At 36.9% G+C, this 24278-nt stretch overlaps 2 protein-coding genes across 6 annotated transcripts in view; both read left to right on the top strand.

Moving 5' to 3' along the window:
* LOC5570208 (40S ribosomal protein S12, mitochondrial) overlaps positions 1–24278 on the top strand; it is a 154418-nt gene that overhangs the window by 4424 nt on the left and 125716 nt on the right. The window lies entirely within an intron of this gene.
* LOC5570203 (E3 ubiquitin-protein ligase NRDP1) overlaps positions 1–24278 on the top strand; it is a 76866-nt gene that overhangs the window by 4213 nt on the left and 48375 nt on the right. The window contains exon 1 of one of the 5 annotated variants that reach the window (XM_001658934.2): positions 19793–20198. The exons of 1 other annotated variant lie outside the window; for it this stretch is intronic. The gene's annotated coding sequence lies outside the window, so the exon portion shown is untranslated. Of the gene's footprint in view, positions 1–19792; positions 20199–20407; positions 20806–24278 lie in introns of those variants that run through there. 3 more of the 5 variants (XM_021848894.1, XM_021848895.1, XM_021848896.1) reach the window with 3 other exon arrangements.

Raw genomic sequence — 24278 nt, 5'->3', positions numbered from 1 at the left:
TAGTATCTGAGTTATTACTAATATGGTGTAAGTTCATGGTGAAAAAAAACTAAAGGTATAAATGCTAAGTATTCTTTTTGAGTATCAAGAACATTCTCTTTTAATAGATTTTTTTTTATACCTTGTGATGTATAACAGATGTTTATCTTCTATAGTCGAACACTACGTTTTAAAATATACATTATTATTATTCTCTTTATCTTCAAGATTCGTTTTATCAATCAAACCATCCTGGTATAAAGCACATTAGCTCTTTAAAATTTTACAAAATTTATAATAAGGGTATTTTACACTAAAACACACAACAAAGAATAATTATTTAACTAGTGGTCCCGGTAAACTTCGTCTTGCCATCAAGTAGGCTGTTGAAAAACGCTATGGATCGTCCAATATTAAATGACAGTTCCGTTCATTTTCGTTTTTCCGACTTTCGCGGTGAATACCCTAGGATTTTTATACACACAAACATGTCGGATCCCTTGACGAACAAAACTGAGAAAGAATCATTCAAATCCGTTGACCCGTTCGTAAGTCATTTCGTGACATACAAACACCATTCCATTTTTATTTATATAAATGTTCTATTTGAGAGTAAAAACTTATCATACTTCTTAGGACAGACTTTATTTGCAAACCAAACCTTTAAAAATAGCCGGATAGATCTTAGCTAGAGTATACATTAATGTATTTTACGTCGGTCGACGTACCGCTTGAAAAGCCATGTTATTAAAAAAAAGAACGTAAGAAAGACTTTGTGTTTTTCGACGTTTTATGACCATATGAATCATAACAAAACATTGTTTTACACGGGAAAAAAAAATGACAACAAATGTGGGGTGTCATATCCTCTTCTTGGATTTTTTGATTCACGTCGGGAGGAGGTTTTTTGAAAGCCACATAGTTTATATTTGACAATAATATGCGCGGTACCGTCGGACGGGGCTACTTTTGATTCCAGGGGCTATTTTGGACAGAGGCGTCGCGTGACCTAATTATCCACCTGTGCACTGCTTACTTAACTTTATCTCTTTTTTTGCAATAAGTATGCTCCACGGACCAAGTTTTTTAGTATAAAGAGCGTAATCACCATTCTCGAATATGTGTTTTTCTCAGCTTTTCAATCGAATTAAATATTTTATATTTTATTCAGTAATCAAGCTCTTTAGTTGAATTTATCAATAGAGTTGTATATGGGTATCCAATTTATATATTTTAAATATTTGTTAAAAATTGAACTAGAATCCTGTTTCACCATTTTCCGTGTCCTGAAACTGTTAATTCCCCTTGGAAAATTTTACTACAGGACGAGCTGTCGGGATAAGATATCATTGAGCCTGAAATTTGAGCTTGAAATCTATTTTGATCATTCAGAATATCAAAAATAATATGTCGAGCGTAATATCGTTCAAAACAAGAAAAAAGTGCGCTTTCGGTCAATGGATCATTAAAATAACCAAAACGGTCGCTATGAAAAGCACAGATAGCGCCACCGTAGTCTTGTGTGTTTGACATAACAGCGATGCTGTCATAATGGTCAATTCCATATACGGTAGCGCCGCTGTTTTGATGCGGTGAGTACCGAAAGAGTTACCTTCAATGATCCATTTATTCGTGATTAAACGTCAACATTCCACCGCAAAATCGTTAGTGTTTGGAGGTGATGTTTTCTTCCAAAATGCGAAATCATCACCTCCAACATAGTTCTAAACCCACCGTTATATGAATAATGGGGGCGCGTCAGTCGTCGCAAGTTTCTTGTTAAGCAGTCAATAAAAACCGATAAATTTGTCATCGCAAAATAACCCAATAATCAGTCATCATTCAATGATGAATTCTGAAGAAGTAGTGACAATTTCAACAGCACTGGCTTCAAACTAATCTTGCAATTTAAAACTGTGACTATCTATGGTCACCATGGTCATGTATATCTTTACATAGAATTGAACCAGAACAGTTTGCATCGTGTAAAATACTCGCTTTTGTTACATGTAGAACAAGCGTGGTGACGACGATGGCGCTGGGGGTGGGCGCGTCCATTCTGCGATTAATTATTGCAAAAACTACTGCGCAGGATGCGAAAAGCGAGGTTTGATTACTAAAAGTCAACTAAAAAATAATCCACCTTCCGCTATCTGAGACACACCCGCGCTTCACACCATAAGCATGGTGATGCTGATTGCTGATGGCGCGAATTCCAAAAGAGAGCAAGCAAAATGAATCTCTCTCGTGGATTGATTTCTCTCTTTTCATGCCCATCTGCACTCTCACACTGGTCGACTTGGTTGCTGTAATAAGATGTGCACTGGTCGGAGTTGACGCTTTGGCTACTCACACACTGGCATTTGTAGTTCAAAAAGCTCTCTACCACATCGGCAGCATTGCGTGTACGATACCGGGCAGCCCGTTTACCGATGAAAGTGCACACGTTGGGTTTCATCGTCCCAGCCAACAATGTGTAGCGTGGGATAAAGTGTTGCGTAGCATGCTTCACGCTGTGCGCAAGCAAAAGAATAGTTCTCAGATCGTGCGTCGCACGAAAATGCCTTTTTCATTTAATTTGCAAAGCAAAATTTTAACAACTATTTTGATGAATGTAAATTATTTAGCAAACTATTGATAATAGTGATACTTGTAAAGGGCTTTGTTTTGTTAGGTGAATGAATTATTAAACTGTCATTGATAAGTTATACATATTGTTGGCGGTCAGGATGAATGAGATGCCACCTGTGCAGTGCACATATTGCACATGCGGACGCGACGCCTCTGATTTTGGACACTCACCTTTTGTATTTATTACCAGCGTAAATATTATTCTGAGCAATTTTGTGTCTTCAGCACTTTTATTAACCAATATATGCTCTACCACTAGGCATGATTTTTTCTTGGAACAACATCAACAATAACAGGATAAACAAGAAAGCATTTCAAAAAAGCTCGAATAAATATTCACAAGGTATAAAACATTGGCTATACAAACATTGTTTGAATTTTACCCATGTCGTGGAAACTTATTGGGAGCATCACAAAACTATCAAATCGTCATGTTCATGAAAATTTTGTGATTTTTTTTGCTTAAAATTGTTGTTTTATTAAAATAATTGATCAAAGGTCTTATTTTTGCAACTTTTATTTTATTATAATGTTTTGGTTTGTGTATTTTATAACATAAAAAAAATAAAATAAATGTTTGTTAAAGTGAATAGACATAAAACACACATATTTCAATACGAACCAATGCCAAATTCACAACATAAACTCTAAAAAACAGTTTTTCTTCATATTTTACATGAATCTGTAGTACAGAACAGTTGCATCCTTCAAATGCTTAAATTAAACTACTCTAAACTGGTAAGAAGCTAAAGGCATATTACAAAAGCAAACTTACTTCTTTAAGATCTTGCTAAACTTTGCTTCATAGATTGCGTTTTTAATGAAAATTACTTACTGGTATTAAATTAGTTGCCGGTATTTATGTGATCCTTCAACATATCGTTCATATAATAGTAAGAACAAAAAAAAAGAGTTTTTGTACATAACTCATTTATCATCGCAGTACCTAGTAGTTACGTCGTTCGTTTATGTCAACTTTAAAATCGAGCATTGGTAACTGATAGTTCCATTTAAGAGGAAGTTGAAAATTTAAGTTTCATACTGCAAACTGAGAATAGTGAATAGTTTCGTTGAAATTTGTTATATATGTGTAATTGATTCTAGCTTTGCAATTTTCTACATTAAGTCTATCAATGACAAACGTTCAATAACATCACAGTTGACGACAATCTGTTTGAATCAGTTTGAAAGTTATAAGGAAAAATCATTTAATTAGCAAATTGTGAAAATGTCCAAAGTAGCCCCTTTTTTATCTTGAAGGACACACTTTTTTCGCTATTCAAGCATTTTTGTTATTTCTTGATGGATTTGCCTCATATTTTGCACATTTGTTACGCACATATACAACTTAAATATAGGCAAAAATTATCAACATCTATCCATAATTCTAAGAGTTACAAATCCTTAAAATTAAAGAATGTGGAAATAATGTCAAAAGAAGCCCCGTTTGACGGTATCGAAGTTTTTTTTTTATTTTTTTATTCAACCGGCTTCAACCTCCAATGTCAAGCGAATCATGAAAGTGTCCAAGTAATGTTGATTGAAATATTGGAAGCTTAATGTCAATAACTACTTTAATAAAATAACTCAGAAGAACAGCCTATTGAGCATATCGTCTTTATGCCAAATGTCCATCCGGCCAAACGTACCTCCCCATTAAACTTACCGATGGAAAATTTTAATATCACTCATTGGTTTTAAGAAGTATTTCAAACAATATTCGATCTTCTATCATCATTTTCAATTCGTTTTATGTTTGAATAATGCCCAAGTTTTACATTTTCCGTAATTTTGATCTAGTTTTGATTTCACAAATGTTCCAAATTCATATTGAAATTTACAAAATTAAATACTTGAGTGATATAAAAGACAGAGAATTTTGAAAAGATTGAAAATCTGCTTAAACAAAGGATTAGATTATTTACTTAAATGTTATTTTCTCTGTTTAAGGCTAAGTAGCCCGTCATTCGTTTTGGCAACAATGATGACTTTTCAGCCTATATTTCAAAGTGATAAAACTCAGTCTTGATAGTTTATATTGACTTGAAAAAGTATCACTTTACGCGCTTACATGCATAAAGTATGCTGATACGTTTTCAGCTGTGTCAGTGCAAAACCAACTGATTTTCTTTGACTCGAAATCGTGAGATGAATTAGCAACAATCATCAACGACGCGTACACTTCGCCTTAAAAAAAATAGGCAATATGTTGAAATTTTGTTAGTACAATAAACATTTCCAAATATTCAACTAGATTTACTACCTGCAGTAGATTATATTGAATATTCCCTATCATATTGGATATTGATCGTTGAACAGTATAATAGAATTGAAATAAAAGTGATTACGTTTAGATTTTCAAGTCACTTTTTCGAGAATCGAAAGTCACTTTTTAGTCACTTATTTCTCAAATCTGGTCACTAAAATGACTTTTTTCGGTACCACTTTTTGCTACCAGCCCTGGATATTCTGTCAGGAGTTTAAAATGAATTCGTCCATCGTCTTATGAATTTTCCCTGCGATTTGTCTAAGGGTTTCGCCAACATTTCATGTAGGGATTATTCTAGCAGACTCCTCTAAAAGGTTGTCGAGTAATTTCTCATGGATTTTTCAAAATTACAAACGAAAATGCTCCCCATAATTTTCATACTAATTGAAAATTCATGGGACGATTCTTGGAGATATCTACGGAGATATTTCTTAAAGAATTTCTAGATAAATCATAAAATTAAATAAAATAAATAAAGTTCTTGGAACAATTTCCTAGAATCCCTGTTGTAATTTTTGAACGAATCGTTGGAGAAAATCCTGGTGATTTTTTTTTGAATTCCTGTAGAAATTTATGTCTAGTGAAATAATCGCTGGAGTATTTTTGTAGGTATTTTTGAAGGAATTATTGGTGAAATGTCTAAAGGAATCCTTGTAGGAATTTATGGCAAAATGTCTGGAGGAATCTCAAACGCGTGGAGGATTTGCTGGATAAATTTCTGAATTATTTCTTGAAGAAATCCCTGACGTTTATATCGAAGGAATCTCTAAAAGAAGCACATGAACGAATTTCTGTAAGAATCCTAGAAGGATTTTTTGGAGAATCTCAAAATTATCAGTAAATGAAAATCGAATTAACCACTATACCATTCAATTCCACTAGAGTTTGTATCTTTTGACAATTGCGCATATTTGGACCTCAACTGTAAGGCCGTCTTCAGTTTCGTGTACTGTATTCACACACTAAGAATAAAGTCATAATATCCTGTTTCCATCACTAGAAAATACCTATCATGCGAAATATCAAATAGCACTGTTTAAATACGATGGAATTCAAATAAAATAGCACGGTTCGTAGGCCCTTCAAAGTTCTTGAAATCTAGAAAGGATTTATAAGAGAATCCTGAAAGAATAATTCTGAAGAAAATCCTAAGGAGAAACTTGAGAAGATTCTGAGCAGAACCCTGAGAGAAATCTGAATAGAATACTAAGAGGATTCGGTAGTCCTGAGAGGATTCTGAGAAGAGTCCCGAGAGGATTCTGAGAAGAGTCCTGAGAGGATTCTGGAGAAATACCTGAATGAGTTTACAGAGGGTTAAAAAGAATCCTGGGAAGGTTCTGGAGAGAATCCTGAGAGAGTTCTGGAGAGAATCCTAAGAGGATTCTGAAAAGATTTCTGTAAGAATTTATTAGAGGATTCTGGAGAGAATCCTGAGAGGATTCTGAATATAATCCTGATTCCTGAGAGGATTCTGGAGAGAATATCGAAAGATTCATGAGAGGATTTTGTAGAGGATTATAGAGATACAGGAGGATTCTCAATATAATCCTTAGCATTATTCTAAATAGATTTCAGTGAGGATTCTGGAGAGAAACCTGAGAGGATTTTGAATACAATTCTTAGATGATTCTGGAGTTCCTGAGAGGATTCCGAAGAGAAACCTGAGAGTGTTCTGAAAAGAATCCTGAGAAGATTCTGGAGACAATCATGAGTGTAGTGGCTAGGTTTTCAAAAAGTTGAAAATCTACCTTAATACTCAGTTTTTAAAAAAGGCCGTTGAAATGAGTTTTCGAGGAAAATTTTAACCTTGATAAAATATTCACCTTCTCTTCATTACGTTACCACTGGACAGAGGACAGATCTTGCTTCTCAGCATAGTGTTCTATGCCCACTTCCACAGTGTTATTGACTGAAAGCTTCCTTTGCCTAAGTTGTGATTTCCGTATTCGTATATCGTGTGGCAAGTACAACGATACTCTATGCCCAGGAAAGTCAAGGAAATTTCTATTCCTGGACCGACCGGGAATCGAACCCAGGTACCTTCAGCATGGGGATTTGCTTCGTAGCCGTGGGTTTGGCTAAGAAATATTCAACATTATATGAATAATAGTTCGGACTGTAACTTAAGTGCTCCACTCGCACTTGCACTTACAGAAAACCTTGAAAGGTCCGTCCATAAACCACGTAGTCATCTATGAACATGGATAGTCACAGAATTACTGAATTTTAATAATTGATGACTGTTTTCCACTGGCTGTCACTCTACAGGATTTTTTTCTATTTGTCAGTTTCAAGCATCGCTGAAACCAAGGAAGGAAATCTAGTGATGATTTCTGGGATTCTTGGCCGTGCGGTTAGTGTCTTCTTCTTTCTGGCGTTACGTCCCCACTGGGACAGAGCCTGCTTCTCAGCTTAGTGTTCTTATGAGCACTTCCACAGTTATTAACTGAGAGCTTACTATGCCAATGATGATTTTTGCATGTGTATATCGTGTGGCAGGTACGAAGATACTCTATGCCCAGGGAAGTCGAGAAAATTTCCAACCCGAAAAGATCCTCGACCGGTGGGATTCGAACCCACGACCCTCAGCTTGGTCATGCTGAATAGCTGCGCGTTTACCGCTACGGCTATCTGGGCCCCAGTTAGTGTTAAGTGTTAGTGTTAAGAAGCATTTAGCCACATCGTGTCGAGGAGTGTGGTTTGATTCCCGCTTCAGTCCGGAAATCTTTTCGTCAGGAAAGTATTTCGGCTGAACCATTGGGCGTTGCCTGCTAGTTCGTTGTCTAGGGTGGTGCTTCCTTAAGTGCAAATCGTCCACTGGAAGCATTAACGTGTAGGTGTCATTTTAAGAACAATGCACTTTTTATTTTGGCACTAGCAAAAAGGTTAAATTGAGAAGATCAGAAACGTTTTGCAACTATATCTCCAGTTTAATGCCTTCGAAAACGTGAGTAGGGGCACAAGTCGGCCATTGTGTGGCGGTCATCTTTGGACTCCGGGATGTTTCATCTTAAGTTTCTCTGGCATCGCGTGATTGTAAGAGCTCAACTTGTTGAGCCTTGGACCTGGGTTCGAATTCCTCTTTAAATTGTAACTTATTCCCAAGGATTCCTTTGTTTAGATTGTTCATGGATTTACCCAGAAATACTTGATCATTTGTTTGCCTTTCTTGATACGTGACCAAATTGATGGGTGAATTTGATGTTTGCAAAATATCTGATGTTTTATCTTTAAACTTAGGAAGATTTTTTGCAGGAATCCTCTCAAATAATCACATATGGGGATTTTTTTTTATTTCCGTACGGGTTTGGGCCGAAAGGTCTCAGATTTTCATGAAACTTTTTCCACAGGCAGGGCTCATCAATATATAAATAAAAAAAAATTGGAAAAACTCAGGGTCGCCTATTTTCCCGGAAAACTCAGTTGGAAATTCTATGTTTTCCCCTGACACTACTTACTTTGAAAAATCATAACTCAAGAACGAAGCATCATAGAAACAAAGTGTTTTTTTATGAAAATGAAAGCAAATTTTCTCACAAATAAAAAAAAAATAACTGGAAAAAGTTTTCCACAAAATCGCAGGAATTAAAAAGTAGTACATCTTAAAAATTTCAGCGATTAAAGCTTATGAAATTACCTTCTCAAAAATATATTTTTGAAAATTTTCCACTAATTGGAACATAGTTTTTCCGGCTTTTCTTTACGAATTTTCCCAACGGTGGAAAATTTTGTGGAAAACTGTTTCCAGTTAATTTTTTTTTATTCCTGAGAAAATTTGCTTTCATTTCCATGAAAAAAAAACTTTGTTTCTACGATGCTTCTTTCTTGAGTGATGATTTTTCAAAGAAAAGGCTCAAAATGGCACATTTGCACAATTTTTTACAAAATTAGCCATAACTCAAAAACGAAAAAGTACATTTCAAAAATTTCAGCGATTAAAGCTTATCAAATTATCTTCTCAAAAATATTTTTTTGAAAATTTTCCACGAGTTGGAGCATAGTTTTTTCGGCTTTTCTTTACGAATTTTCTCAACGGTGGAAAATTTTGTGGAAAACTTTTTCCAGTTAACATTGTTTTTATTCCTGAGAAAATTTGCTTTCATTTTCACAAAAAAAAACTTTGTTTCTATGATGCTTCGTTCTTGAGTTATGATTTTTCAAAGTAAGTAGTGTCAGGGGAAAACATAGAATTTCCAACTGAGTTTTCCGGGAAAATAGGCGACCCTGAGTTTTTCCAATTTTTTTTTATTTATATATTGATGAGCCCTGCCTGTGGAAAAAGTTTCATGAAAATCTGAGACCTTTCGGCCCACTTTGTACGGAAATAAAAAAAATCCCCATATATTAGACAACATATATTGTTGTCTCTATAAATCTAAAAATCTTCCATGAATTCCTCCAACAAAATACTTAGATGAATCCAGCAAAAGTCGTGAAAAATATATAAAATTAGAGCAAATGGCAAAACAGAAAAGCAGTTTTCTCCAAAATAATTGAAAGAAGTAAAATCACTGAATTTGTTTATTTGCGAGGTAAAACAGCTGTGTGTTTTTTACTTTACTCGGCTGATTTGTCGATTATTTTGTAAAAAACGCCGCTCTTTCAGTTCTGACATTCGCTTAAATTTTACTTGGAGCCTTAAAAAGTACTCTAGAAGTTCTACATGAGTACTCTTTGGATAACTCCGGGAGAAACTCTTGCCAAATTTCAAGAGAAATCTTTTAGAGTAATCCCTGTACCTTAAAGTGCCGTAATCCAGTACGGATATTAAAGTGGAAGTTCTTTGGTAAAACTATTGCATATTTAATGATCTAGCCCTAAAAGCCATTGGTAAACGGTGTGTAGCTCATTGTGTTTTTTTAACAGATCAAAGTTCAAAGATAACAATTATCCACTGTGAGATATACGAGGATCGTCCCAAAATTAAATAACATATCAATATCGTTTGCTCAGTTACAAAAAAGCTACCCACTTGATTGTCAGTGGCTTTTAGGGCGAGATCATAAACTATTAAAATAGATTAAATTATTCTCAGAGGGGCCTTCCTTAGCCGATTGGCTAAAGTCCGCGGGTACAAGGTACACAATGGGAATTTCCTTGACTACCCTGGGCATAGAGTATCATCGTACCTGCCACGCGATATACGAAAGCGAAAATGTCAATTTTGGCAAAGAAAGCTCTCAGTTAATACTGTGGAAGTGCTCATAAGAACACTAAGCTGAGATGCAGGATCTGTCCCAGTGAGGACTTAAGGTGAAGATGAATCGAAGCCAAACTTCAAATGTTCAAGAGCACGGATCTGGAGAACCAAAGATCCGTTTAAGCTGAAAACTTAATCGATTGATTTTCAGCTCAAACGAGTGTTTGGTTCTCCAGATCCGTGCTCTTGAAAATTTGAACTTAGGCTTCGATTTATCTTCACCTTAATGCCAAGAAGATGGGGCCCAGATAGCCGTAGCGGTAAACGCGCAGCTATTCAGCAAGACCAAGCTGAGGGTCGTGGGTTCGAATCCCACCGGTCGAGGATCTTTTCGGGTTGGAAATTTTCTCGACTTCCCAGGGCATAGAGTATCTTCGTACCTGCCACATGATAATGGTCATCACGCTAACTCTGAAGTACCCATTAAATGGGTTCCATGTACCCATTTTTATGACCAGTACTCACGCTAACCCAGAAGTACCCATTAATGGGTACTTTCGTACCCATTTCCAACTAAAGTGGCTTAACCCATTTAATGAGTAAAGCCGATTTACTCATTAAAGAGTATTCGGCAGCAACTTCAAAACATGGGTATTTTTCACTCTTGATAGGTTTCGAATAAATGGATAATGTTGTGGAGGTTCTATGTTTTTGGTGAAACTGGCAACACTGATGGAGCTATACATGAATTCTATTATTATTTATGACCTGTGGAAATTGAGAGAAAGTCAAGTAAAAGCTAAGTTGATAGTTGGAGAGTTGTTCTTCGGAATGCAAGAAAATACTAAAATGTAAGTCCTTTTGTAAATTTAGTTAGCTTAGTTTAAATAAATAATGAAATAAATTTCCAGCATTGAAGCTGATCAAACAGAATCTGCTGTCAATAAGTGTTGAAACGTTCCGAAGCTGAGACTACCCAACAAACTTCAATGATTTTATTTTATCATTGTCAGAGAAGATGACCACTATGGAGGATATTGAACGAAGACTTATCCTGTTGGAGGAGGAGAATAAATCTTGGAGGGTACATTATGAGGAGGAGCAGAGGCGTATAAAAAAGGAGTACGATCAAGGGTTGATCAAAATTAGGGAAAGTTTTAAAAAGGCTATTGAAAAGGTCAAGTTAGACTTCTGTGCTAAGAAGAAAGCAGTTGAAAGTCAGTATGGTATGGCAAATGCTATAAGGCCTAGCTGCCGCAGTGATTCGGAATATATTGGAGTGGCAGTGAACCGTACATCACCAAATTTGGGTACAAACAATGAGCAGCAAAAGTGTTCTATAGGCACTGCCTTCGCTTCACAAATTAAACCTAAAACAAACATTTTTGATATAGTTTACATTGATCAGAACAGATCGATCGTTTTTCGCGAAACGGAATACAACAAACTGTTTATAGATCGCAGTCAATTTTCCATTATACTGGACCCAAAAATACATTTTCAATTGTGTGAAGCGTTGGTACTTTTCGATCCAGGTGGTGTCAATTGTCGACAAGAGTGTGTGGATAATAGATGTTGCTGTGTTAAAGATAGTAGCAATTCCATGGAAAATAGGAAATCAACAAAAAGATTCGACGTGTTACCAGTTTCACGGGGGGGAGATTGTTGTGGAGGTTTTATGTTTTTGGTGAAACTGGCAACACTGATGGAGCTATACATGAATTCTATTATTATTTATGACCTGTGGAAATTGAGAGAAAGTCAAGTAAAAGCTAAGTTGATAGTTGGAGAGTTGTTCTTCGGAATGCAAGAAAATACTAAAATGTAAGTCCTTTTGTAAATTTAGTTAGCTTAGTTTAAATAAATAATGAAATAAATTTCCAGCATTGAAGCTGATCAAACAGAATCTGCTGTCAATAAGTGTTGAAACGTTCCGAAGCTGAGACTACCCAACAGATAAAAAAAACCTCATCTTTTGTCGATTTCGCTCTTTATTCAGGAGGAGTTTTTTTTACCAAATTATTACAATAAAACTCAAACGAACGCGAATGAAACAATGCATATGTTTTATTTGAAATATTATATACAAACATTAACACAATCATAATTTGATTAGTAGCGTAAAATGATCTATCTACAGGACACTTTCCCGATACTCCTCCACATGGGCACATCGGAAATCGGCTCCGGAAAATGTTGCGCCACATCCAAATTCGTCCTAGAATGAAAACGATGAAAATAATCACCATTTGACCAGAACAAAAACCGTTCCAAAAACTACTTTCCTTGAAAAGATATTTTTAATGTTTTTGCCAGCACAATTCAAATCCGAATTGACAATCCAAATACGAATAGTTTCAGGAAAACACAAAAACACGCCACCGCGAAGTAAGCTTCAAAATGGCGATGCTGCTCGTCAAAATATCATGCGTATTATATACCCATCATTGGTAAACGAATGGGAACTTCATTAAGGGGATTAAGTACCCTTTTTATGACATTTGAAAAATACCCTTTTTCTGACAATTCAGTACTGGTCATAAAAATGGGTACATGGAACCCATTTAATGGGTACTTCAGAGTTAGCGTGCTGAATTGTCAGAAAAAGGGTATTTTTCAAATGTCATAAAAAGGGTACTTAATCCCCTTAATGAAGTTCCCATTCGTTTACCAATGATGGGTATATAATACGCATGATATTTTGACGAGCAGCATCGCCATTTTGAAGCTTACTTCGCGGTGGCGTGTTTTTGTGTTTTCCTGAAACTATTCGTATTTGGATTGTCAATTCGGATTTGAATTGTGCTGGCAAAAACATTAAAAATATCTTTTCAAGGAAAGTAGTTTTTGGAACGGTTTTTGTTCTGGTCAAATGGTGATTATTTTCATCGTTTTCATTCTAGGACGAATTTGGATGTGGCGCAACATTTTCCGGAGCCGATTTCCGATGTGCCCATGTCATGTGGAGGAGTATCGGGAAAGTGTCCTGTAGATAGATCATTTTACGCTACTAATCAAATTATGATTGTGTTAATGTTTGAATATAATATTTCAAATAAAACAGATGCATTGTTTCATTCGCGTTCGTTTGAGTTTTATTGTAATAATTTGGTAAAAAAAACTCCTCCTGAATAAAGAGCGAAATCGACAAAAGATGAGTTTTTTATCCATTTATTCGAAACCTATCAAGAGTGAAAAATACCCATGTTTTGAAGTTGCTGCCGAATACTCTTTAATGAGTAAATCGGCTTTACTCATTAAATGGGTTAAGCCACTTTAGTTGGAAATGGGTACGAAAGTACCCATTAATGGGTACTTCTGAGTTAGCGTGATTGGCATAGTAAGCTCTCAGTTAATAACTGTGGAAGTGCTCATAAGAAGACTAAGCTGAGAAGCAGGCTCTGTCCCTGTAGGGACGTAACGCCAGAAAGAAGAAGAAGAAGAATGCCAAGAAGAAAAAAGGAGAAATTCTCGCGTAACTTTTCAAAACGACCTAACTAACAACTCACACATTTCGAGAAAATCGAGCTTGAAGGTTGTGAAAATATATTTTTAAACTGTATCAAACTGAAACATTTTTCCCCCACTGTGTTGCCTTTAGAGGGAAGCAGTGTGATAGAGTTCAACGTAAGAATTGACATTTTGACAATTTATTTGGAAATTACGCTGAAATCTATAAAAACATCAGATAGGACGTTTTGACCAACAATATGTACATAGGATGAATCCCATAGGCCGTTTTGTTTCAACAATAGGTACATTGGGCATTCACTTTGGTCATATTGTTTCAGTTATTGTAACATCGGACATTTTGATTTGTGCACACAGAAAGCTTGTTTTATTGCATTTCGTTACCACGTGCGCATTCATTCATGTCAGAGTGCTTATTTTGTTGCGGTGTAATAATCGCATACACCAGCTTTTCTTTGTTTTGATTCATTCAATGCCACGGCGTCGCCATTTCCCCTCTATCTATGTATCCTATGTAGCAACAAAAGGAGGGGAAACGTGGAGCTGTATATAGGACTTTTTGCTCTCGCTGATTCCTCCTCGCTTTTCCCCCAGTTTGAAGACGTGATTCACTCTGTGATTCGTATGTATGAAGAGTTCCCTACTAGAAGGCGGGTGGTGCTGCTCTGCTCTCAGCAGCAGCAGTCGACGCGGAGTGAAGAGAGTACAAACAAGTTGCGATCGAACGTCAGTGCGAAAAAAAAAAAATCGTCTGTTGAAGGTGGCCTCCTGTGTTTGCGTTGTGAAAAATGTGTGAATAAGTTATCTCAATAAGCTGAACAATATAATTAAAAAGAACAGAACGGCAAACTGACGAAAGGACCTGCTCCTCGGTGGCAGAAAAATATGGATCTATCGGCAGCATCATCGACTTTCAACGCCAGCACAATGAACAGAAGCTGTCGGTTTCGATCGACTAGCCAGCAAACGATTCCGCCGAGACGCTTTGCGGGAAGACCCCGAGTGAGAAACCTGGAGGTGAATAGGTAGGAAGTTAATCGAAAACGCTCAGCCAGAAGCAAGCTTCCGGCGGGGACAGATTCATTCCCAACCGACCGACTACGGATTTCACTATATGTTGATACGAGGAAGCCAGGGGGCGGAAGCGGAGAGGAAGGACAGCAGCAGAACGGAACGAAACGCCCCAAGAATTTCGAGCGCATCAAGATTTTATTGGAAGTGATTAAGGTAAGTGATGTCGGCAACAAGCGAATTTGGTCATACCAGACAAAGGCAAAGTGAGCTACGGAATGACACATGCACTCACTCAAAGTTGTCTGCTCGGTGAAAATACCCATGTCCACGAAGAGCGGTTCCCGCTTCATTCCGAATGCACCGGAGCGGATTCTGGACGCACCGGGCATTATCAACAATTACTTTTCGAACATGTCCTATGTAACAACAGAAGGAGGGGAAACTTTGAGCTGTATGTAGGACATTTTGCTCTCTCACTGATTCTCCCTCATTTTCCCCCCCGTTCTTATGACGGTTTCGCCCACATGATCATGTGTGAGTTTCCCATGCATGACGTGGTGGTGGTGACGGCTGTGTTGCAATCAGCACCAGCCGTCGGTGGAAACAAGAAATTGCGGTGGGGAATGATGACGATGACGACGCCGTCCATCTTGTTGTAGGAACTTGAGAAACGGTGCGGCCATAGTAACGCGTCCGCGTCCGCGAACGCGATGCGATCAAAGGATTTCCTGTTGTTGATATTCTGCTTTGCGGGCTCGCACACGCGCACGCATCGCTCGACGCGTTTACTATGGCAGCGCCCAAAGGAGCCAACGCCTAACAAATACATACAGCTTGATTGATCGCTCTGCAACTATGTGTGAGCAAGTCGCGCATGCACGTTGCTCGTGTTGTTGCCGGGAAGCATATTTGTATGCTTGATCGACCATGGATCTGTATCAGATTTATACAATGGCTTTATGATGCTCAATCTTGTGCTCAATATCATTCCCCTACATGCACGCAAAGCGCTAATAATATGAAAAGAGAAGTTGCAGTTGCGAAACATTAAAACATGGTTTGGCAAAAAGACCAAAATACAGTTTTGTGTACCTCATTATCAGGTCCGTCACACTCGGGCTCAAATTGGGTACCACTTCTAGTACTGCATTTGGTCCCTCGGTAGTGCAAAAGGTACCCAAGTTTGACAGATCGCAGTACACTTTGAACGGCATTCTAGATTACCTTATGAGCCATAAAATTTTGAGCAACTGCAAGGGACATGGGGGTCTTTAATTTGTCTTTGTCATTATTTTATTGTCACTTGAGCGTTTTCAATTTTGCGAGGCAGTGCGACTCTGAAAATATCGACTGAAATGATTGAGAAGCAGTAATTGTGACATTATATACTTCTAAGTAGTGTCTCAGACACGCTTCTACAGATCATTCTACCATTTAAACTCCATTCCAAAGCTTTTTTCAGGAATGTCCAATGTAACATTAGAATCGTGTTTATTCATAAATGTTACATAGGGCATGTGGTTGGTTCTCTGATCAAAGGTCCAATGTAACAATTGATTAAAAGCGATGCAGTTTTAAACATTGGTCATTTTGTTAAGCTTTCAATAGTTTAATTTATTGTTAATACATCAGAAGGAGTGTTCTAATGTGCTGCTGAGTTGTGCAACGCAAATGATTTGCAATGATAATCTCGATTTGTTTACATTTGTTACTTAGGACGTTTTGAAAAGTTACGCGAGAATTATTCTCAGACAAGGACCGAAGAAAACATCGGATTTAACAGATTTCATACCTGCACTCATCCGTAATTCGTCCCTGAACTGTAGTCTGAAAATCAGGTTCGATTCTTCGCTAAACCTCAAAGTGTGAAGCTTCACAGAGAATGACAGCTCTGTTCTACACTGTTTTTCTGAGTTGGTGTTGGTTGTTTGTCTTTTTATCGCCTATCGTTGTAGTGGTGCGATGCGATCTGTCAACGTATTTTGACAGCTACTAAAGGTACGCTGCATTTTTGTTTATCTTACACGAAAATACTCACACAGATAAAATAGTTATGAAAATACTTCAGATTTGTACTGAAATCGGAATATAAATTCAAGTTATTCAATCGGATTGTTTAGGGGTATCCAGGTTTTTACATATCATGATTCTACTTTAAAAATTGAGCCAGAATCCAAAATTTCATATTTTTCCGTGCCCTGGAACTACTTTTAAAATACATGAAGTTAGTATGGAAATCGATTTTGAATCATTGCTCGGCAAATGTTACTACGGGACGAGCTGTCATTATGTAAATTGAAATGCCATTGAGTCTACAGATTTAAATCTTCATTAATAATTTATAACGTCGCTTAAATTTCACCATCAAACTGTCGAATTGTCATGTTCCGACATGCAGGAGCAAATTATATTCGGAGAAACCCTAAAACAGAACCATGTAAACCGGTTACGTTCCATAGATTTCCAACGACCAATGTGCAGAGAAACCGATGGCTAACATTTTTGGGCTAAAACTTGATAACAAATACCACGAATCTTTAAGTTTATTCCAAGAACTTCTGAGAATCAGATAGCAGGACCATAGCGGAAGAAAATAAAGAAAATCCTGATGTAAGATTTGAACAACTATCGAAAGTTAAATTACACTGAACAATAAACAACAAGTAAATGCACCTTGTGTTATTTATTTTATTATACCTATCTAAAATATCGAAAGGGTCTATCGAAAATCTTCCAAAAACACTTTTGTACAGCTTTAAACTTTTCAGTATACTCAACTCAAAACTGACCTCAATGTCACTCCCACTCCTTTGTATATGGGCCCCTTATGTGAACTAGACATTCGGTCAAGTTTCAGAAATTATATCGGATTCAATTCCTGCATTCCGTACAATAAGGCCTTTCTATGTACATTTAGTAAATATATTCTTGTATGTAAAATAAAAAACAAATTGCACGGCTAGTTATTTCTGAGGGAGGTAATGGGTTTGATGAGAAACATGGAAAATACTCATCATAAATAGAACAAATGCATTGAATAACCTTCCAATCAGATACGTTACAAATTATTCTGCTAATCCATCGATATTTTGTTATCCTAAATACCTAAATTAACTTAAATTGCATTAAAATATAACAAACGCTATGCAAATCCAGAAAAAGTTCATAACTATCTACTAATACTAATGCACAGTCGTGAATAGCATACCTTCTATAGCTGTCAATATACTTCGGCGATCTGTCGGATACAGTGATGCCACAAGTACAGATTTATCCAGAAATGATATTGCGGCGCTCATTTTCAATCCACATCCAGCGGCGCGCAGAAGATATGCGTGTAATTCAAACGCAACGTCTAAATTCAAGTAGGCTTGGATTTTTTCGTTCTTGAAGGACGCAAATGTATCAAATTTGTTAAATCTGAAACATTTGGTGATTTTCATTATCACTGCGACGGTATATCGACATTTTTATATAATCGCAGTACGTGGATTTATCTTGCAGAGGACAATAAGGCTGATACAAATATTAATTTTCTTCTATGCCCGAGGCCACTTGGAAGGTTTGAGGGGGGGGAATAAAAATAAGTACACTCAAAAATCACGGATAGTCACAGAATTACTAAATTCCAGTAATTTATGACGATTTTATATCTGCCTCTGTTTCGTTCTGCAACTCAGAAGAGTTCCGTAATGAAAAAGCGTTGCGTAAAAGTCGTAAAGCAGTTATTGCTTGTAATAACAGAGAGCAACGATGGAGAAATTTTGTTTTATTATTTTGGAGATGATTTGAGATGATCTTCCACTCTCTCAGTGGTATATACATTTTTTAGCTTGATCCGTTAATTTTCTTAAAATCACCTTGCTACACACTATTGCTCGATCAGTTACTAGTTATGCAATATTTAAAATCTCTAGTACAGATAAAAAGAGTTTTGAGCCTCCGGAACCGACACAAATTTGGCAACACTGGTCGGATATCTTCCTTCTGTCGCTGTCAGTCAACACCGCAGTTTGAGTTTCCCGTCAGTCCTTTCGTCTCATCGCAACGTATTTTGACAGCTACTAAAGGTACGCTGCATTTTTGTTTATCTTACACGAAAATACTCACACAGATAAAATAGTTATGAAAATACTTCAGATTTGTACTGAAATCGGAATATAAATTCAAGTTATTCAATCGGATTGTTTAGGGGTATCCAGGTTTTTACATATCATGATTCTACTTTAAAAATTGAGCCAGAATCCAAAATTTCATATTTTTCCGTGCCCTGGAACTACTTTTAAAATACATGAAGTTAGTATGGAAATCGATTTTGAATCATTGCTCGGCAAATGTTACTACGGGACGAGCTGTCATTATGTAAATTGAAATGCCATTGAGTCTACAGATTTAAATCTTCATTAATAATTTATAACGTCGCTTAAATTTCACCATCAAACTGTCGAATTGTCATGTTCCGACATGCAGGAGCAAATTATATTCGGAGAAACCCTAAAACAGAACCATGTAAACCGGTTACGTTCCATAGATTTCCAACGACCAATGTGCAGAGAAACCGATGGCTAACATTTTTGGGCTAAAACTTGATAACAAATACCACGAATCTTTAAGTTTATTCCAAGAACTTCTGAGAATCAGATAGCAGGACCATAGCGGAAGAAAATAAAGAAAATCCTGATGTAAGATTTGAACAACTATCGAAAGTTAAATTACACTGAACAATAAACAACAAGTAAATGCACCTTGTGTTATTTATTTTATTATACCTATCTAAAATATCGAAAGGGTCTATCGAAAATCTTCCAAAAACACTTTTGTACAGCTTTAAACTTTTCAGTATACTCAACTCAAAACTGACCTCAATGTCACTCCCACTCCTTTGTATATGGGCCCCTTATGTGAACTAGACATTCGGTCAAGTTTCAGAAATTATATCGGATTCAATTCCTGCATTCCGTACAATAAGGCCTTTCTATGTACATTTAGTAAATATATTCTTGTATGTAAAATAAAAAACAAATTGCACGGCTAGTTATTTCTGAGGGAGGTAATGGGTTTGATGAGAAACATGGAAAATACTCATCATAAATAGAACAAATGCATTGAATAACCTTCCAATCAGATACGTTACAAATTATTCTGCTAATCCATCGATATTTTGTTATCCTAAATACCTAAATTAACTTAAATTGCATTAAAATATAACAAACGCTATGCAAATCCAGAAAAAGTTCATAACTATCTACTAATACTAATGCACAGTCGTGAATAGCATACCTTCTATAGCTGTCAATATACTTCGGTCTCATCGAACTTCGATGATCGAAGTGCAAAGTGTTGTTGTTGGTTTTATATTTTCCTTTCGCAACCAAGAGCGGAGTTTTTTTTTGCTGCCTGCTTCTGGGGCTATGAAGTTGTGTAGTGAAGTGAGCCAGTTCGGACCAAATTAATACATTTTTATGCTGCTCGCGTGCATGTATACATACAGTGAGTGAAATAGTAGTGCGGCTAGCTGTTGGGTTGGGACCTGATGGCTGCTTTTGTGTGCTGCTGGCTGCAGTAGTTTCCTTCCTTTGGTCGTCGCGGCCGCGTTTTGTTTCGGTGAAGAAAAAGTTACAGCGAAATTCGGTGGCGTGAAAACAGACTGCTGCTGCTTCTGGTGGCGGAGTGGTTTTCACGAGCGGTTCTTCGGTAATTCCTAGGCTGAATCTGGAAGAAGACGGTGTGATATCGAGCTTCTTCTCCGGGTAGAATCCGGAACCTGTTGTGAAAGTGCGGAGGATTGAAGTTGCAAAAAGGCGAGAAACGAGTTCGAATCGAACTCCCTTCATTAGTGAGCGGAAAGAAGACGTGTGGGGGGGGGGGGGGAGTTGTCATCATGGCATAATAATGGGAACTGCAGTTAGAAGACGGCGGTGCACGGAGAAGAAGAAGAAATATGTTGGGCAGCTAGGCGGATCTTTCGGATGTGAACTTCCGTGGGTGTCGTGAATCGTCACCGGAGGAAGCAGGTCCCCCCCCCCATTCAGAAGGCCTCCAGACCAGTGCCAGGAGAGAAAGGAACTCTGGCCATCGGGGTGAAGCAACAAAAAGATCGGACAACGAAATTGAAGTGAAATAAGACAAAATCAGGCCGCTTACCTGCTCGCCTGCAAATGGTTGATGATGACGAACGAAAGAAGCAGCAAGCTTGCAGGGATTGGGGATTGGGGGGCGGTGCGGAACAGAAGGTGGAGAGCAAAAAGTCCACCGAAGAAGAAGGAAGAGCGAATAACCACCGACCGAATCGAGAAGAGCGGTTAGTCGGTAGCCCCCCCAAAAAAAAAGGACAACTTTAAGGGAAAAACGAGACTAAATTGTGTTGGGCGGCGTTTCCCAATCGATGGGTTGCGATCCACCACCTGTTGGTTTTGTAAATGTTGTAATTGAAGCCATTCTGGCGGAACCACTTGAAGGTTTGGGCAATGGCTTGGTTTTAGTTTACGTATCTAGTATACTGCAATATTAAATACACCTTCCATTCTTATATTCAAGGATGATATCTTGTATTCGAAAATCGTCTATACCCAGAATCAAACTGTTCTTCATGGACACTTTATTCATTTCCAATTTCCTCTTTTTTGTATAAGATGATGAAATAGAAACATTTGAAGACAAGCTTGCAATGTCTGATGTCAAATGACATCAGTAATTGGCAGGTTCCTTACGTCCACTTTTACGTATTAGACGAAGCAAAGACCTTAAACAATTGATTCACCAAATTGACCCCAAGCTAAACAGATATATATCCAGGAATTCTTGCAGTACTTTCCCTTCAATTTCTTCCAGAACCTTTAAAAGCTTTTGCGCTGTTCCTTCAAGAAGTTTGCGGTGAAACTACTTTTCGATTCTCCTCTTGAAACATTCCACCGGATTTTTTTTTTCAATGTTCACCCAGAGAATCATTCTGTTATTCTTAACGAACTAATAGCCTAGCAAGACCATGTTGATCCACCTCCCGATTTGAATGCTATATTTTCGACTTTTCATGGCAGAATATATCGTTGGGCTTGTCACACGAATGCAAAAATGGTCAAAAGGGGTCAAAAGCTCCATATAAATTGGAAACACCGGAAAGAAGAAGAACTTTTATGGGTTTTTCTGAAATTCTACAAGAAATGCTCCAAAACGATTCTCCAGAAGATCCCTCTAAAATGCTTCTAGAAAAGAAGTTTCTTCGTGATTTTCCTCGGCAGTTTCGCCTAAAAGAACTTCCGAATTGCATGATCTTTGAAGTAACTGGTGGAGTAATACCCACCTGAATTCCCTTGAGAATTCAAACAATTTCGTGCTGTCTATGGTAGTAAACATAAGTTTATCAGCGATTTTATTATGACAGGAAAATTCTTGAACGCCATAGCTTCCTATATTGTTCAGGGCTGTTACAACAGGCGCGAATTTCGCGATTTTCGCGGATTTGTAGCGGATTTGGCCAGCCAAGCGCGAAAATCGCGGGTGGATAAAATTATGTCGCGAAAATCGCGGATTTCTCAAATCATGCGGCAAAAATTGCCGTATATACATACAGTCGTGATTTCATAATTAGGAAATTTCTATTTAAAACAGAAAATCCAAGTCTTCTCCTTGAGAGCAGTAAAGTTCAGTTAGTATAATCACTGATATCACTGATATGTTCAGGGAAATATAAAAAGCAGTAACATTTTATTTGTAAATCATTTTCATTTCATTTGGAGTCATTTTTCTCGAGGGTCGCTAGTCAATCAAGAGATAGTTCCGCCCTAAATTCTTAATGACACTAATCAAAAATTCTATTCTATTGACGGCTATCTACATATTCTTGACTTTAAGATAAATTGCAAATAGAACATTATTGAACGGTCCTGTGAATTTGAAGGACATTTCTTATCCGTTCAAAATCTTAGAAAATGGCGCTCATTAAGACCACTCAGCACATTTGGCTTGGCTTGAAATCAGAAATGTGTCAAATTCACTGATCATGAATATAATATGTCATCATATTAAACCGTGTTGGAATGCTAAATTTGTTCAGCTTGATTACATAAATGCATGCCTTCAAATTTTGTACGGCTAATATGCGGACACTCTGGCTGAGTGTTAGCGCTGCAGTCATAGTTAGTTACCCTATGAAATCTTAAGATCGATAGAAAAGTTTAAAACAATAGATAACTCCGCAGTCAAATAAGGAGTTTTGTCAGTTAAGGAAAAGTCGATAAAAGTGCTGAATGTTTGCATGATTTCCAACAATTTTTAGATGAATACACTATATCCGAATGATTTCCTATTTATAAACACTCCGTGCAAGAAGATAGAATTTTTTAAGAACATTCTAACAGTCAAACATCATCTTTCTGAAATGATGAAATTTAAAAGAGCCATTCGGGGTAATATGGGCAGTTTTTTCGAACATCATTTATTTCATCTATTTCATTTCTGTTATACTGTTTTACGATCAACATTCAATATGATAGGGAATATTCAATATGCTCTACTGATTTACCCCGATTGGCATAAAGTCGTTTGGCATAATGACCGTTTGGCATAATGGCCGTTTGGCATAATGATTGAATATCGGCATTTTCGAAGTTTTTACCGAGATCAACATCACCGAGCCCATAGCAAAAATTTTTCGTAGATTCTTAATAAGCATGCTGATTGTTCAGAGATATTCCAAGCTATGAATGTCGAAAATTGTAGTGATACTAGACTGCCCATAAATGCATGTCAGTCCCATGTTTGCTGGATTTCCTATGTACATGGGACAATTATGCGTTTATGGGCAGTAGAGAGCATTGCTAAATAAAACTAGTGACGGGTCTGGTGGAAGATGTTTTCGGAATAATAATTTTCTCTACATACCAGAACATAGAGTATCTTTGAGCTTGTTGCGATATACATATTTGAAAATAGTAAATTGGCAAAGAATGTTTGCAGTTATTAATAACGGGAACGCTCATAGCATATTTCCCAGCAGATCAAGCTCTGTCCCAGTTTGGACGTAACACTTGATGAAAATTACTTGGTTAAAGAAGGGAAAATTTATTTGCAAAATCTTATCCCAAGATCTATAATTGCAGCATAATGCAAAAATAGCTTATATACGAGAGCAGATTAATTTTCGTTAAAAATGTTTAAGACTTCAACGCAAAAAAAAAAAATTCTCACAGCATAACTCAAATGAACAACACATTTTTTGAAAGAAATTATTGTGGCAAAACTTTTGAACGATTCAATATAAATTTTAATTTTGGAAGTGTACATCAAAAACACTGTCTATTATTGAAAGAAGGGAAAATTTGTGATTGAAATAATATTTTTTCCAGCATATCTCGAAAGGAGATCATATGTCCGCAACAAAAAAAAATGTAAAACATTGGCAAATTTTAGAGTAATTATCATTCTAACAGCACGTCTTGCAAGAATTGATAAAACAGCAAAATATAAAAATGGTTAACATTTAGCTTAACTTAATAATAAAATATAAAAAAAACAGTATAAATATTAGGAACAGCCTATTTTTAAAGAAGGCAAAATTTATGATTCAATAGAAGATTAGATGCCAAAAATAATTGCGGCATAATAAAACAAAAAGACATCAAAAATTGCGTTCAGCATCATCGAAGTGATTGTGCAACTTATCCCAGAATGTCGTTTCTCCGAATGTCGGTTCCTTGAGTGTCATTTCTCCGAATGACCCGTTACCCGAAAAGTTGTGCAGTTTAAGTAGGTGCTACAATAGTCTTCAGTGGCTAA

This window comes from Aedes aegypti, chromosome 3, assembly GCF_002204515.2.
Source record: "Aedes aegypti strain LVP_AGWG chromosome 3, AaegL5.0 Primary Assembly, whole genome shotgun sequence".
In the NCBI taxonomy this organism is placed as follows: domain Eukaryota; kingdom Metazoa; phylum Arthropoda; class Insecta; order Diptera; family Culicidae; genus Aedes; species Aedes aegypti.
Note: the sequence above shows the minus strand (reverse complement) of the source record. Positions and strands in the feature narration are given on the sequence as shown.